We start from the raw sequence: 16,988 nt of genomic DNA, 5'->3' as shown, positions 1-16,988 counted from the left end.
GTCTTTCGAATAGAAGTTTTTGATTTTCATGAAATCCAATTTGTCATTTTGTTCTTTTATGGATTATGCTTTTTCAGTATCATACTAAGAAATCTTTGTCTACATCAGGCGCACAAGCTTTTCTTTTATGCATTATTCTAAATGTTTTAATTTTTTAGAATTTAAGTCTGTGATTCATTATGAGTAATTTTTATATAAGGATTAAGGCATGGATCAGCTTTTTTTATTTTTCTTTTTTCTGTATAGTGATTTTCACTTGTTTCAGCATAAGTTGTTCAAAAGACTATTCTTTCTCCAGTGAATTGCCTTTTTTGCCTTTGTAAAAAAATCAGTTGTCCATATATATATGCCTCTTTTTGGAATATCTGTTTTGTTCCGTTGATCTATTTGCTTATCTCTGTCTGAGCCACTACTACACTTTCTTGATTACTAGCTATATAATAAAATCTTTTATTTTTATTTTTATTTATTTTTTTAAAAATTTTTTTTAAGTTTATTTATTTTTGAGACAGAGAGAGACACAGCATGAACGGGGGAGGGTCAGAGAGAGAGGGAGACACAGAATCGGAAGCAGGCTCCAGGCTCTGAGCCATCAGCCCAGAGCCCGACGTGGGGCTCGAACTCACGGACTGCGAGATCGTGACCTGAGCCGAAGTCGGACGCTCAACCGACTGAGCCACCCAGGCACCCCTAAAATCTTTTAATCAAGTAGATAGTTCTACTTGATTAAAAGCCCTACAGTTTTGTTATTCAAAGTTGTTTTGGTTATTCTAGGCCCTTTGCATTTCTACATGAGTTTTAGAATCAGCTTTCAATTTAATACAAAAATCCAGCTAGGATTTTGTTCTGGGATATGTTGAATCGTATCAATTTGGGGAGAATTGACATCTTCACATTGTTGTTTCTTTTGACCTATGGATAAGGTATGCCTCTCTGTGTACAGATGTCTTCTTTAAATTCTCTTAGCAATATTTTACAGTTTTTATTTCACAAGTCTTGTACATTTTGTCAGAGTTACTTATTTTGTCCTAAATATTTCATAATTTTTATATGTGTTAAGGGCATTTTTTTCAAAATTTGAATTTATGATGATTCATTACTAGCTTATAGAAATACAGTTCTTTTTATATATTATATGTTGACCGTGGATCTTACTACCATGCTAAAACTCATTATTTCTAGTATTTGTTTTTTGTTGTAGATTCCACTGGATTATTTGTATAGATTATCATGTCCTATAAGATTATTTGCAAAGGCAGTTTTAGTTCTTCCTTTCCAATCTGAATGCCTTTTATTATTTTATTTTAATTAAAAATTTTTTTAAGCTTTATTTATTTTGAGAGAGAACATGACCAGGGGAGAGGCAGAGAGAGGGAGAGAGAGAATATCTTAGGCTCCGTGCTGCCAGCATGGATCCCAATATGGGACTCGAACCCACAAACTGTGAGATCATGCCCTAAGCCAAAATCCAGAGTCAGAAGATTAACTGACTGAGCTACCCAGGCACCCTATCCTTTTATTATTTTAGACTCCCCATTCCCCTCAACTCACTCACACACACACACACGCACTTACAACTGCTCTAGCTTGAATCTCCAGAGTGATGTTGTATATAAGTGGTGACAAACATCTTTATGTTTTTCTTGATCTTAGGAAAAGAGATTAAGTGTGATGTTAAATGGAGGATTTTTGGTCAATGCCCTTTATCAGGGTGAGAAAATTCTCTGTTATTCCAGATGTGATAAAAATTTTTAGCATGAATGGATAAGGGATTTTGTCATATAATTTTTATGCATACATTAAAATGATCTTGTTTTTCTTTTTTCAGTCTGAAATATGGTGAACTATATTAATTACTGTTTGAATGTTAAGCCAACCTTGCATTTCTGGGGTAAATGAATAAACCCCACTCGATCATTTATATATTGTTGGTTTCCATTGGCCTAAATTTTGTTTTCAAGTTTTGCATTTTTTAAAGTGAGGCATATTGGTCTCAATTATCTTTTTCTTGCAACATAATTGTAGTAGGGTAATGATAGTTTTATAGAATGAATTGGGAAATATTCCTCCTCCTCAGTTTTCTGGACGATTTTGTTTGGTGTTGAGATTATCTCTTCCATAAATATTTAGGAAACTTTTCTGGTGAAGCTGTCTGGGTGTAGATTTTTACTTGTGGATAGGGTGTTAGCTACAGATACAATTTCTGTAAAAGGTACAGAGGTATAAATGGCTACCTGTTTCTTCTTGAGTGAGCTTTGACAGTTTGAAACCATTTTTTTCAGTTTTATCTAAGTTGTAGAATTTATTGGTGTAAAGTTTTTCATGATATTTTCTTAATTAATAGATAGCATTTGGAATGATGCCATATCTCTGATTTCCTGATAGTGAAAAATCTGTGTCTTCTTTCTTTTTTTACCCCCCGTCTGGCTATTTTTTCTTGATTATTTCAAAGAATCAGTTTATGGTTTAATTAAATTCTTCTGTTATTTTCAGTTTCATTGATTTCTATTGTACTCTTTATTCTTTCATGTCTTTTACTTAGTTTTAATTTTCTCTTCCTTTTTAAAGAAATTCTTACATTTTTAAAGATTACTCATGTAAGATGGATATTTTATGATCATATTGAGTTTAATTAATTTTGGTTTAGTTTTATATTTTGTAAAGAATATACTGTGTCCCCTGGAACAGTGTAGAAGACTTTAATGCACACTTAAGATCAGCATTTTCCTGGGCCACCTGGTGGCTTAGTTGGTTAAGTGTCCTACTTTGGCTCAGGTCATGATCTCGAGGTTTGTGAGTCCAAGTTCTGCATTGGGCTCTGGGCTGACAGCTCAGAGCCTGGAACCTGCTTCAGATTCTGTGTCTCCCTCCCCCACTAACACTCTGTCTCTCTCTCTCTCTCTCAAAAATTAATAAACTTCAAAAAAAAATAAAGAAAGATCAGTGTTTTCCTCTCCATTCCTTTCCCATACCATCTTTTTTTTTAATTAAACAAATTTTTTTTAATGTTTATTTATTTTTGAGACAGAGAGAGACAGAGCACGAGCAGGGGAGGGGCAGAGAGAGAGGGAGACACAGAATCCGAAGAAGGCTCCAGGCTCTGAGCTGTCATCACAGAACCCGACATGGGGCTCGAACCCATGAACCCCGTGAGATCATGACCTGAGACAAAGTCGGATGCTTAACCGACTGAGCCACCCAGGCGCCCCTCCCATACCATCTTGAAAGCAGCCATCTGTTGATTGAAATACACTGATTTGTAAAGTATATATGCTGTTAATGTCAAATTTATCATGCTTACGGAGCATTGAATTTATATTTATTATTTTTTGTTATAATGTAACAGTTTTAATTGATGTAAAATTTACATTCTGGCAATTCTTTTTCTTTCTTTTTTTTGAGTTTTAAATTTATTTTCTAAAAATCCCTCCTACAAATATTTTTCTTCTATATCCTCTTTAAAAATGAATAGATAATTATGGAAAGAGCCTAAATATCTATCCACTGATGAATGAATAAAGAAGATGTGGTGTATATATACAATGGAATATTACTTGGTGATCAAACGATTGAAATCTTGCCATTTGCTGCAACGTGGATGGAACTAGAATGTCTTATGCTGAGTAAAATAAGTCAGAGAAAGGCAAATATCCTATGATTTCACTCATTTGTGAAACTTAAGAAAGAAAGCAGATGAACATAGCTGAAGGGAAGTAAAAATAAGATAAAAACAGAGAGGGAGGCAAACGATAAGAAACTCTTAAATACAGAGAACAAACTGAGGTTTGCTGGAGAAGTGTTGGATGGGGGGATGGGCTAAATTGGTGATGGGTGTAGGAAAACACTTGTTGGGATGAGCATTGGGTATTATAATGTAAGTGATGAATCACTAAATTCTACTCCTGAAACCATTATTACACTATATGTTAACTAACTTGGATTTAAATAAAGTAAAAAAAAAAATGAATAGAAACAAAGCAATAGTTTATCTTAATATAGGTTTAAAATCAGCCAAATTTAGGTTTTAAAGAGTTAAAGTCAACCAGAAGTTCTGCACTTAGCAGCAGCAGATGATCTTGTCTTTTCCCAGAGATGGAGTCTGTGAAGACAGCTGCTGAGAGAAATGGATGAAGATGATAGGCCTCTATGGTGTAGAGCACATACTGATGCTCCCCTGAGTAAGGCACCTCTTTGGTGGTCATTTGCTAGAGAATGACAGAAGAATAGGTGTCAACTTTGGGTGTTATGGTCTTTCAGGAGCTCTGGGGCTTGGTGGATGTATGTGTTCTCTAGATGGTAAGAAGTCTCTGGAAACACAGCAAATCTTCCAGCTTCTTGAAGCAACCAGTCACCAATTTTGCAGGCATCTTGCTCACTAATCAAAATGTTAGCAAGCCTCAGGGCCAAGCGCACAATACTTTACGAGTGACGGAAAAGCAGGCCATCAAACATCTAGGGAATCCTTATTTCCCTAGGTGTATGACAGTATATACTTTCCCAAATTTAATTGTTTTCTGGCACAGCAGTGGACCCCCCTTTCTCTTTCTCAGGGCAGCTGATAGCACCATATATGACTTCGTGTAAAGTGACATTGCCACCAAACTCCACGATTATGGCATACAGACTATTAAAGCCCATGGGGCTGTGAGTGCTCACAGTCACAACCTGCATGATATTGTCATGACAGAGCCCTGCTATATGTGGCTCAGCCCAGAAGATCCACTGGGATGCCATTCAGTGTGTTTTTAAACATTTTTTTTTGATACGTGTAGGAAGAAGAATCCCGGAAACAGAAAAACTAGTTAGAGAAGAAGAGAAACAAGGGATAATGTTACTCTAAAACCAGGAGATGGGGCGCCTGAGTGGCTCAGTCGGTTGAGCATCTGACTTTGGCTCAGGTCATGATCTCATGGTTCATGGGTTCAAGCCCTGCATCAGGCTCTGTGCTGACAGCTCGGAGCCTGATGCCTGCTTCCGATTCTGTGTCTCCCTGTCTCTCTGCCCCTCCCCTGCTCTCTCTCTCTCTCTCTCAAAAGTAAATAAACATTAAAAAAATTTAAACCAGGAGAACACTTGAAGAGGGGAAATTGATGAGTAGTATCAAATATTGTAGGGAGCTCAAGTAAGAGAATGGAAACCTGGCCTTTAAACTTAGAAACTTGAAAGTCATTTAAATGATCTTAGTGAGAGTAATACCAATAGTGTGGTTGAAGTAGCAGCAAATTGCAAAAGGTTGAGAGATGCAAAAGGGGATATGGAGACAGGGAGTATACTTATAAGAGGGTACTTGGGAAGGGAAGAAGTAAGCATAAGTCAAAGGTAGGATTTTTATTATGCTGTGAGAAATGTGAACATATTTATATGTTGCTGAAGGATCTAGTTGAGAGGAAGTTGATGATGCAGCAAAGAGAAAAGATCATTGATAATATAAAGATCTTGAGTAACTGAGAGCGAATGGGATTTAAAGTACAGATGGAGGGATCAGCCTAAGGTAGAAGTTTCTTCCTTTAGGGCATGAGGAAAAGATGGCATGATTCTAGGTAAATATATCTCTGGGAAATGGAGAGTGAGAAGGATGCTTTTTGATAATACTCTGAGGAACTATTTGCTAAAGGAGAAGAGGTTTGGGATGAGATACAGTGCTGGAGAGAATAATGGACATTAGGGATAGTCACTGAGGGGAATGGAAAAGACGACCAACCAAAGGGGAGCTCAGTGGCCTGGGGAGCTCAGCTGGGGTGAGAGGCAGTGTATTTTTAGCATGGTGTCTGCATTAGTCTTCAGGAATCTGGGCACAGGAGCATAGAGGGCAAATGATAGGTCTGAGAAAGGCCTTTGTTAGCAGGGCTGGAGCAGAGGGAATGGATTTTTGATAAGAAATTTGTTGAAATGATGTGCCATAAAGTCTAGGTTGGATCAGAAGGTATTTAGACAGGGACATGGCAGAGCTGAGGTGGGGTGGGGAGTGGATGATGACCTCCAAGAAAGTAGAGGTGGTCAGAGCATCAGAAACTCCAGTGAGTTTCAAGATCAAAGGTATCAGTAACAATGGAGTAAGATTTTTGGAATGATGAGGACTATAATCAGTGGGAAATTTAAGCTGTTTGAGGTGATGGTGGCCCAGGATGTGACCCTGGGAATGGGGTGACTGAAGAGGAGCACTGCTGCTGGAGTTGAAGGTCAGAGTTGAGAAGTCTCAGAAATATTTAGAGCTGTAACTTAAGAAATTAAAATTACTTTTTATATGAATTTTTCATTTTTCCAGAGCCATGAGGGTTTGCTTCTTCCCACAACTCAGCAAAAGTGGCAGTGGGATTACTTTGGTGAATATCTCTTGATAGTTAACTTTGGCCTGTTAGGTATTGTTTAATTAGCAATGTTGCTTTGCAGAAATGTTCATGTTTGTTCTCAGAAGCGTTGTTCTCAGTAGGTGAGACAAATAAATCCCAATATGCCACTTGGTCATGGTGTATGATTCTTTTAATATATTGTTGAATTTGTTCTGCTACATTTTGAAATTTTTGCATCTATGTTCATCAAGGATATTGGCCTAATTTCCTCTCTTCCCCCATCTCTTCCTCTCCCCTTCACTCCCCTCTCCTTCTTCCCCTCCCCTCTCCTCTTTTAACTTTCCTTCTTTCTTTTTTTGTGTCCTTGTCTGGTTTTGGTATCAGGATAATGCTGGCCTCATAAAATGAGTTTGGAGGCATTCCCTCCTCTTCATTGTTTTGGAGGAATTTGAGAAGGATAGGCATTAAATCTTCTTTGAATATTTGGTGGAATTCACCAGTGAAACCCTCTGGTCCTGGGCTTTTGTTTGTTGGAGCTTTTGATTATTGGTTCAGTCTCCTTACTAGAATTCAAAAACGTATTACAGCCCAACCAAGATAAAAGATATGCTATAGACTGTGCTTCAGCCCAAGAACGAGGCAGATATTTGATTAGGCCTTTTTTTTAACTTTTAAAAACAGGGTGGATTTAAATAAAATATGAGTAAATTATACTTGGCTCCTTTCCCTTTGCTCATTTTTTTTTAATTCCTGTTTTTGGCAAAGAATCTCCAAAAGATGTTCATACTTAGAAATTCATGCAGGATCACTCAGTGGTGTACTCAAACAGATGTCAAAGACAGAGATAAGGAAATTTGGCTAAAGACAGACAACAGAGTATGGATGGTGTGATTATGGAGGCTGGCAAGCCCAAATCTGTAGTATGGGCCAGCAGGCTTGAAGCCCAGGAGAGCTAACGGTGCAGATACAGTTTGGAGGCAGTGTGCTGGAGAATTCCTTCTTGTTTGGGGAGGCTTATCTTTTTCCTATTCAGGTCTTAAGCTGAGTGGATGAGATCCATAGCAAAATCAGTGGCCAGAGCTTTTTTTAGAGTGACTTCTTTCAGGTCCCAATCCTTCAAGTTTCATGAGGGCAGCACGAGGACCTCTTCCTCACCCCTCTTCCCACACATGTGACACCTAGGAAGATGCTAGGTAGCATTTTGTCATGATTTGTTTGTACCATGTACCTTCAGTCTCTGAAATAGCTATTCTCACATAGTCTCCTGCCTCAGATCTTCTACAGTTTGAGTGTCTACCTCATCTATGCTGAACAATCTCAAACATAGAGGAATCCCTAAGTCAGTGATTCTAAAGTGTAGTCCATACAGCAACGTCAGCTTCACCTGTGACTTATTTGAAAGACAAAAATCTCTTTTTTATTTTTTTAACTGCTTAAGTTTTTTTCCTGCTATCCTACCTGAAATATTTCTCTTTTCTAAAATGCCATTATATTCATTTAGTAAATGCATTATGATAAGTAATTAAAAACTGATATAGCATTTTTGATACACATTATTTGTGGTCATTAAATTATCTCAAATCTTTTTTCTTAGCTCTATTTTTCATTAGTAAATCATTTTCATGTCTATTATTAGCTATCACTGTGTGTATATATATTATATATTATATTATATTATATTATATTATATTATATTATTTATATTATATTATATTATATTATACTATATTATATTATATTTTACTGTTTTGAATTAAAGAACCTGTTGATTGGGGAGAATAATCCTTTTTCCAACTTCACAGTAACATGTTATACTTTCTAAGTGTGTGCGCAAGTCTTAGGCACTCAAAATACTTGGTATAAGTAAAAATAATCTTGGTGTTTTTCATAGAAAACTTTGACAGCGCAGGAGGGGTGGGGGAGTCCATTCAAAAGCAAGGGAAAGTAAGGGAAAGTGAATGCCTAAACAGCTACGAGAGAAAAGTTTCTTGAGCTCTAATCATCTCTCTCTATGCTGTTTAATTCTGGTGTTACTTAAATTGAAGCACTCTTGTCCATTTCATAGATCTTCTTCGCCCTTGGTATTTCAGAGGCAGAGTATTATGACTTTTTTTCTGTTAATACAGTCATTTTAGTATTGAACATGTCTGTGCATTATAAAGTGAGGGTTGCATCATACATATAGCTACACTCAAGAGAGAAGACTAAAGTCTAGAGAAATCTTTGGCTTTGGCTGAGATTTCCTAACTTTATTTCTATTTATTTCTATTAATGATTTCTGGCACAGTCTCATGAATAAAACAAGGCACTGGATGTTTTTCTTGGCTTTTCTTAAAAAAATATAAAGGTAAGGTAATAAGGAAATATTTAACATGCCTAGTCAGTCCAGTTTCTGAAAGTTGAAGACACAAGTTATAGGGCATGAGGCAGCGTTTCCTACCCCTCAGGCGGCATGTCTCAGTACTGTAATGGTACCAAAGATGTCTGCTGTATTTCTGCATCTACAAAAGGATTTTCCAGATGCTGTAAGTAGTCCTTGATATCAGTGTTCCTTAGGAAAGTCTAACTATAACTTAACTATTTATATTTTTGTTTATATTACCTCAGTCTATGATAAAAACAAAAGTTAGTAATAGGTAATACTTATTTTTGACGATTTGGCTCAGTTTACCTTATTGATAAGAAAGGTAATTGTTCAAACTACTTTTCCTTTAAAAATGCCTTTTTGGAATTTTAATTTAATAATTTGACTACTTAAAACAAAAAATGACCGACTGAGATTTTGCTTATTTCCCTTAATACTAGAAATGCTATTTTAAAAAGAATGCAATTTTGAACAAATAGAATTACCTTGAAGTGGTGAACATTTTATGGAATGTCTTGTAATACAAGAATAACAAAATGGATTGCTTTTAAAAATTTAATAATTTTGCAAGAATAAAAATATGTCCAACTTATGGCTAAGAATTTCCTTTTATTATTAAAATATAAAGTACTCCTATTGTAGTAGATCTTCTAATAAAATATATTCCATCCTTGTTTCTTATTACTTACTGCTAGGATGAATGATTGTATGCTATTTAGTCTTTCAGTTTTCAGTATTTTCTGTGGAAGGGTCAAATCAGCAATTTTCACAATATAAATGATGAATCTTGACATTATTTTTCAAAAGTAGGAAATTTTAATAGGTTTCTCTGTAGCTTGTGCACCAAATACTGCTACCTTAATGCATAGAAAATCTAGGCTAACTTTCTCTGTGTTACCAGCTTTTATAGAGGAACAAGCCAAACTACTCTACCTTTTGCTTGAAATGGAGCCTGCCCAGTAGGACAAGAGTAGACCTGATTCTAATCTTTGGAGCATTGTATTTGTCTCTCTAGAGCTTTAGAGAAAGAAAGGAAGGAGCAGTCTCTTCCTTTGGTCCCTCTTCCTCCTGCTTTTTTTCCCTTTTTTTCCACTTCAGAGGCTGATAGAAAAACAAATATCTTATTATTGACTATATGCTATTTGGTGGACTATTTGCTATTAATTAGTATTTATAACAAAAACATTTTATTAAACATGTCTATTAAAAATGCAAAAATTAATTAAGGAACTGTATTACATTTAAAATGTATCATCTTTGTTTTACCTTTATTATTTGTATTAAAATAACTTATTTTAATTATATTTCTTAAAACTTTAGCATGTACTGTGTATCATGCAGATTAATAAAGGTGTATGTTTGATATTATCATCTTACCAATCCTCTTTTTTATTATTATTTTTTAAATTTTTTTAACATTTATTTTTATTTTTGAGACAGAGAGAGACAGAGTATGAACGGAGGAGGGGCAGAGAGAGAGGGAGACACAGAATCAGAAGCAGGCTCAAGGCTCTGAGCCATCAGCCCAGAGCCCGACGCGGGGCTCGAACTCACGGACTGCGAGATCGTGACCTGAGCTGACGTCGGACGCTTAACTGACTGAGCCACCCAGGCGCCCCCCAATCCTCTTTTTTAAAAATTTTAGATTGGAAACTTTACCTCTTTATCTCAATGAAATGGTTAATTTCATTTCTGTATATCATTTTGGAACTTCACTTAAAAACAAAATATTACTCTAAACTGTTGCTGTAAAAGCATTTGATCTGTTCAACGCCAAGATGCTGTAGTCACTCAAAGGAAGCCCTTTGCTATGCAGCTCTTCTGTCAATTTACATATTTTGCCAGTGGTTAGACAAAAAAAAGATAGGTAGCAGTCCCATTTATATCAAAATTATATTGTGAGGTAATTATAATGTCTGTGGTGAAATAGTGTTTAACTCAGTTTTCTTAGGGGAACAAAATATTTTATTCTACAATTAGATACAAGACCTCAAATTCATATGTTCTGGGGGACAGTAGCAGTTTAATATTTATTTATTTGTTTGTTTGTTTATTTATTTATTTATTTTTGGGGGTGTGCACAAGTTGGGGAGGGGCAGAGGGAGAGGAAGACAGAGAATCTTAAGCAGGTACCATGCCCAGGGTGGAGCTGCACTCAGCGCTTGATCTCATGATGGTGAGATAATGACCTGAGCTGAAATCAAGAGTCCAGTGCTTAACTGACTGAGCCACTCAGGCAGCCCTGATTTTCTTTTTAAGTAACATGGTGATGACACATAAAGATTTTCAGGAAGAAAGTAATGGTTGTCCTAGTAAATAGTTGTCCCTGGTTTGGTATTCTAGCTTGACACTACCCTGGGTGCAATTGGATACTAATGATCAAATCAAAATAAGTTAAGGGAATTAGTGACTCAAGTAGGCATTTCTCATTTTTTTTAATTTTTAAAAATTTTTTAATTTATTTTGAGAGAGAGAGAGAGCACAAGCTGGGGAGAGGCAGAGAGAAGGAGAGACAGAATCCCAAGCAGGCTTCACGTCATCAGTATAGAGCCCGTTGCGGGCCTCGAACCCACAAACCACAAGATCATGACCTGAGCCAAGATCAAGAGTTGGATGCTCAACCGACTGTGCCACCCAGGCACCCCTACATTTCTTAGTTTTTTAAGACTGGAGGAGACTGGTCTCTAAGTCTCTATTCTAGCTACCCATTTAAATATTGTCTTCGGATTTAAGGGATATTGCCAAACTCAAATTTGTTCTCTGATTTACTATGTTCCTTATTATAGTATTCTTTATTTTTAAAATGAATATTCTGTCCTCTTTTACTTGAGGGAATAACAACTTACCTATTTAGTGCCTATCATAAAATGGCTAGTGAATAGCATGCTGAAAGGAGATTCTGGAAGAATCTGGATATAAGTGGTCATCACCAGACTACTGGCACTGCGACTGGTTTTATGGAGGTAAAGAAGGAGGAAGGATGCACCAAAAGTAGATGCCACCTATCTAAAATTAGCTCCTAGTTCATTAATAGTAGTACAAGTTTATTTCCAATCTGTGTCACTGGACATCTCTGTATAAAGAAGTGTTTTCTGTTTTCATAGACATTTTCTTTAATCCCAGCAAATAAACTCTTGAAAGCATGGAGTTGTCAAAGAAGAATCAGCCTAAACCATCTCCACTAAGGAAATGTTTCCAAGTATATAAATTGGTCATAACATCAACTCTGTATACAGAAGGCAGCACTTTAAAAAATTTTTAAATATGGTGTAGGTCAGTACTGTTATCTTAACAATCTGATTACGTATCTTCAACTGATAAGTTGTCTCCAATAGAAATCCATTTTGTAGCCATATAATATTATGGAGTGAGGGGGGAAATCCCTTTGTAAAAATTCTCCACTACTATCTCCATAATCTCTACTTCACTGAGTTTCATCCAAGTGCGAAAATGAAAAATTATAACCTGCCAAGCATCAGTGGCAGAGTGAAATGAAAAAATTGCGAGTTAATAACAGTGATGCCTCAAAAAAATTTCCTGGCCAATTTAACATTGCTTCATCCAAGGTCACTTCCCAGAGCTGATTATTTTTAGTAATTTGCAGATGAGACCATTCTACCTTGGTCATGGTTAGTGAAGATCAAGAAAATGCCAGAGAAGGTTTAAGACTCAAGGTTATCTATCTTTCTCAAATAAGATGCAAACCACAGTTCCACTTTATTTTCTTAAGACCTAGCAGAAAATAATTTTCAAAGAAAAGAAACTTAAAGCCAGTAAGATCTTTTATTGGAGATATAAAGCCACAAAGTGAAACACTAGGGATAAGGGCAGCAGAAAGACTATTTAGTAGATCCTTAGGTAGCATTTCATGTGGGAAAGAAATCCTCAAGATATTTTTCTAGAATTTTTAGTCTGACACTTAAAAAAAAACAGTAAAACTTGCTGTAGATTGTACTTGGTGTAAACATTGATTATGATGACTATCTACACATTGTTTTTAAGCTTTTAGAAAATGTCCAGATTTACTTTTTCTTGTCCAGTTTGAAATTTGAAATTACATTGTAAATAATCCTTTAAACAGTCTTATTTTTACACATAAATAATTCAGATAATATAGACAAATATAAAAAATAAAAAAAAAGCTTTCCTTTAATTTTGCTAATCACAGATAACTTGTATTGATCTTTTAGTATAACTTTCCATACCTGTGTATCTCTGTGTGTATGTGTATGTATATGTAGATAAAAAGAGAGACAGATGAGTAGAAAGATAGTTTTTTTTAATGAGTCTTCCTGCAAAGTATATTCATATTTTATCTAACCCCTTGCCATGGATACATATTTTTTTAATTTTATTTTTTAGAGAGAGAGAGAGACAGAGACAGAGACAGAGTATGAGTGGGGGAGGGGCAGAGGGAGAGGGAGACACAGAATCTGAAGCAGGCTCCAGGCTCTGAGCTGTCAGCACAGACCTGGATGTGGGGCTTGAACCCACGCATCGCCAGATCATGACCTGAGCTAAAGTCTGACACTTAACAGATTGAGACACCCAGGTACCCGCCATGGATATTTTTCTATGTCAATAATTATTGGTTACATTCTCATTTTCAGTGGCTTCAGACTGTGTTTGTAGCATCTGATATTTATGAACATTTAGGATGGTTTTCCACCATATAAACAGTTCTGAGCTAAACACAACTCTTTATATATCAGATTATAAAGTAAATTTTAAAACTTTTAAAAATGATGAAGATTTAGACATTTGATACTTACTGCAAAATGCTCTCCAGAAAGATGTAAACATGTATTTCCACTAGCACTACGTTCTTACAACAAGGGTATTCTTTATTTAGGCAGGTGAACTTTGATATTTCAACATTGGATTTGTTCATTAGTCATATATTTTCAAATATTTAGTAGCCATTGCACTGTCTTTTGTGAATTTCTTGTTCATGTCTTGCTTTTTCCCCCTATTAGTATAATCTTCTTTTTCTTATTGCTATTTAATACCAACTCTATATTTTTAAAGGATATTAGTCTTTTGTCTCACCAATTAAAAATTTTTTTCTATATTGTCAATTCTAATTTCATTTGTATTTCCCCCAACAGTTGTTAATCTTTTCCTTATAGTTTCTGGCCATGAAGCCATGCTTACAAAAGCTTGTCCTACATGAAGTTATATGACTAATTATTTAACATTTTCCTCTGTTACTTTTTTATGTTTAATGTTTAATCTGTAAAGAATTTATTCTGAGGTATGATTTAAGACAAGAGTCTAGCTTATTTTATTTCTAAATGGCTAGGTTAGTGACACACTACCACTTGATGACTAGTCCAGCCTTCCTCATTGATTTGGAATGCCTCAGTTATCATGATAGATGTTTTTCAACTGTGGTCTGAGGAGCTTCAGGCATTCCATGATGTGCTCTCATGGAATGTTGTTTACGATCTGGAAACTAAGTAACTGGTTTTCTCTTCTTAACCTTCTTTAGATCTTCATTGAAATATCTGTGAATTTTTTCTGACTAATTTTTTACATATTTTAATGCAGTTTCTGCATTTTTTATTGAGGCATAATTGACATATAATAATATATTAATTTCAGATGTACAATATAATGATTTCATTTGTAAATATTGCAAAATCACCACAATAAGTCTAGTTAACATCTATTACCATATGTAGTTACAAATGTGAAGTTTCTTCTTAATTTTTGAAAATCAGCTTTATTGAAGTACAATAAGTATACATATTGTATGATATATACATTCAGTAAAGTTGTATACCCCACAAGTACATTTAGGATAGAGAAAGTTTCCATCACCTAAACAAACCTCCATTGTGCCATTGCAGTTGATCCTTTTTCTCTACTGCTAGCCTCTGGCAACTATTGATCTGCTTTCTACCCATAGCTTAGATTTTTCTAAGAGTTCATATTAATTAAACAATACAGCAAGTAGTCTTTTATGTCTGGATTTTTTTCACTCAACATAATACTTCTGTGATTCATCCATGTTGTTTGTGCTCAATTAGTTTATTCCTTTTTTAATCATGAGTAGTATTCAGTTACATAGATATACCACAATGGGTTTATCCACTTATGTATGGATATCTGGGTATCATAGGTATAGCTGATTTTTGGCTATCATGTATGTAGTTACTATGAACAGTCTTATACAGGTCTGTATATGGACATATGTTTTATTTCTCTAGAGTAAATACCTAAGAGTGGGATTACTGGGTTGAATGATAAGTGTGTATGTAATTTTACAAGAAACTTTGTTAAGAAACTGCCAATGATTTTCTTAGGTGCCTGTACCATTTTGCATTTGCACCAGCAATATATGAGAATTGTAATTGTTTTACATGCTTCCCAGCACTTAGTAAGATCAGTCTTTTTATTTTGCCTTTCTACTGGGTGAATAGTGGTATCTCACTCATTGTGGTTTTAATTTGCATTTCCTTAATGGCTAATGTTCTTTGCATTTCCATGGAAATTATAGAAGAGTTACTTCTACAAAAAAACCTGCTCAAATTTTAATTTTGATTTTGTTGAATAAATTTGGGGACAGTTGACATTGAACAATATTGAGTCATTCAGTTTATGAACAAGTTTTGTATTTTTGTTAATTTGAATATTTAACTTATTTCAATGAAGTTTTACAAGTTAGACAAAATTAAAAAAAATCATCCCTAGGTATTTCATAATTTGATGTTATGTTATTTGAACATATAAAATTAAAATTTCTACTTTTATATTAAAATTTTTTATTAAAATTAAATTTCTTGTTAAAATTTAAATTTCTAATATTTATATCTAGTATATTTTGTACAGTTGGTTTCTGTACATTTGACTTTATTCTGTGTATTTGGTAAGTCATTTTTTAGTTATAATAGCTTTGCATATATTTCCTCAGAATTTTCTGCATGAACAATTTTTTTCTGAAAAAAGTTTTTCTTCCTTTTTTTCAAATTGTATGCCTGTATTTCTTCTTTTTGCTTTATTTTACTAGCCTAGATATTCAGTACAATATTGATATATATATATGGTAAATGCCAACATTACTTTTTGTTCTTGATCTTAAAGGGAAAACATTTAGTGTTTTTAGTATTTCACCATATAAGAATGATGTTAACTGTGGGATTTTCAGAGATGCCATATTAGTCTGCTTGGGTTGCCATAATAAAATACCACAGGCTGGGTGGCTTAAACAGCAGAAATGTGTTTTGTCGTAGTTCTGGAGGACAGGAGTCCAAAATCAGAGTATTGTTAGAGTTGGTTTCTGGTGAGGGCTCTCTTCCTGGCTTGTGGATGGCTGCTTTCTTGCTGTGTCCTCACTTGGCCTCTTGTCTGTCCAAAAGGAGAGACAGAGGCAGAGGCAGAGTGTGAGAGATGGGAAGGACAGATTGGGAGAGAGAGACAGAGAAATTTGTAACTAGTCCTATTGAATTAGGGCTCCACTCATGACTTTATTTAAACTTAATTTCATTAAAGGTCCTGTTTCTTCAACGTTTTTTATTTATTTTTGGGACAGAGAGAGACAGAGCATGAACGGGGGAGGGTCAGAGAGAGAGGGAGACACAGAATCTGAAACAGGCTCCAGGCTCCGAGCCATCAGCCCAGAGCCTGACGCGGGGCTCGAACTCACAGACCGCGAGATCGTGACCTGGCTGAAGTCGGACGCTTAACCGACTGCGCCACCCAGGCGCCCCTAAAGGTCCTGTTTCTGAATATAATCATATTGCGGGTTAGAGCTTTAACAAATGAATTTGGGGTGAACACAATTCAGACTGTAACACATATCCTGTTTCAGATTAAAAGGTTCCCTTCTGTTTATAATTAGCTTAAAATATCATGAATAGATGCCGAATTTTGTGAAATACTTTTTGGCATCTATTGAGATGATCATATGTTTTTTTCCTTTTTAAAAAATATTTTAGTATGGGAAATCACATTATTTTTGGAACGTTAAACCCATCTTGCATCTACTTGGTCACATTTCATATGCCTTTTATATGCCTTTCATGTATTATTTTTTAAGTGCAATATATGTTTATTATATGCATTTAATCTATATATTATATATTTTAAATATCAGAGAACTAAATTTGCTAAAATTTTGGTAGGAATTTATTTTCATGTGTGTGATCATAAAAGACATTGATCTGTAGTTTCTTACAGTTTTGTTTGGTTTTGGATCAGGCTAATGTTGGCTTTATCATGTGAGTTGGGAGATGTTCCCTCCTCTTCCACTTTATGGAATAGCTTATGTAGAGTTGATACTATTTTTTACTTAAATATTCGGTAGAATTCCCAGTGATGCTATCTTGGCC

General features: G+C 35.2%; 1 protein-coding gene and 1 pseudogene across 14 annotated transcripts in view; one reads left to right on the top strand and one right to left on the bottom strand.

Moving 5' to 3' along the window:
• Nucleotides 1-16,988, top strand: part of NAALADL2 (N-acetylated alpha-linked acidic dipeptidase like 2) — a 1,343,235-nt gene that overhangs the window by 55,532 nt on the left and 1,270,715 nt on the right. For 2 of the 14 annotated variants that reach the window (XM_042954984.1, XM_042954992.1), the window contains one exon: nt 4,091-4,178. The exons of the other annotated variants lie outside the window; for them this stretch is intronic. The gene's annotated coding sequence lies outside the window, so the exon portion shown is untranslated. The remainder of the gene's footprint in view (nt 1-4,090; nt 4,179-16,988) is intronic. 14 annotated transcript variants of the gene reach the window in all.
• Nucleotides 4,008-4,734, bottom strand: LOC122229309 (annotated as a pseudogene).

The sequence above is a fragment of the Panthera leo genome, chromosome C2, assembly GCF_018350215.1.
Source record: "Panthera leo isolate Ple1 chromosome C2, P.leo_Ple1_pat1.1, whole genome shotgun sequence".
Classification (NCBI taxonomy): domain Eukaryota; kingdom Metazoa; phylum Chordata; class Mammalia; order Carnivora; family Felidae; genus Panthera; species Panthera leo.
The sequence above is the reverse complement of the archived record's forward strand: the minus strand, read 5'-3'. Positions and strand labels throughout refer to the sequence as shown.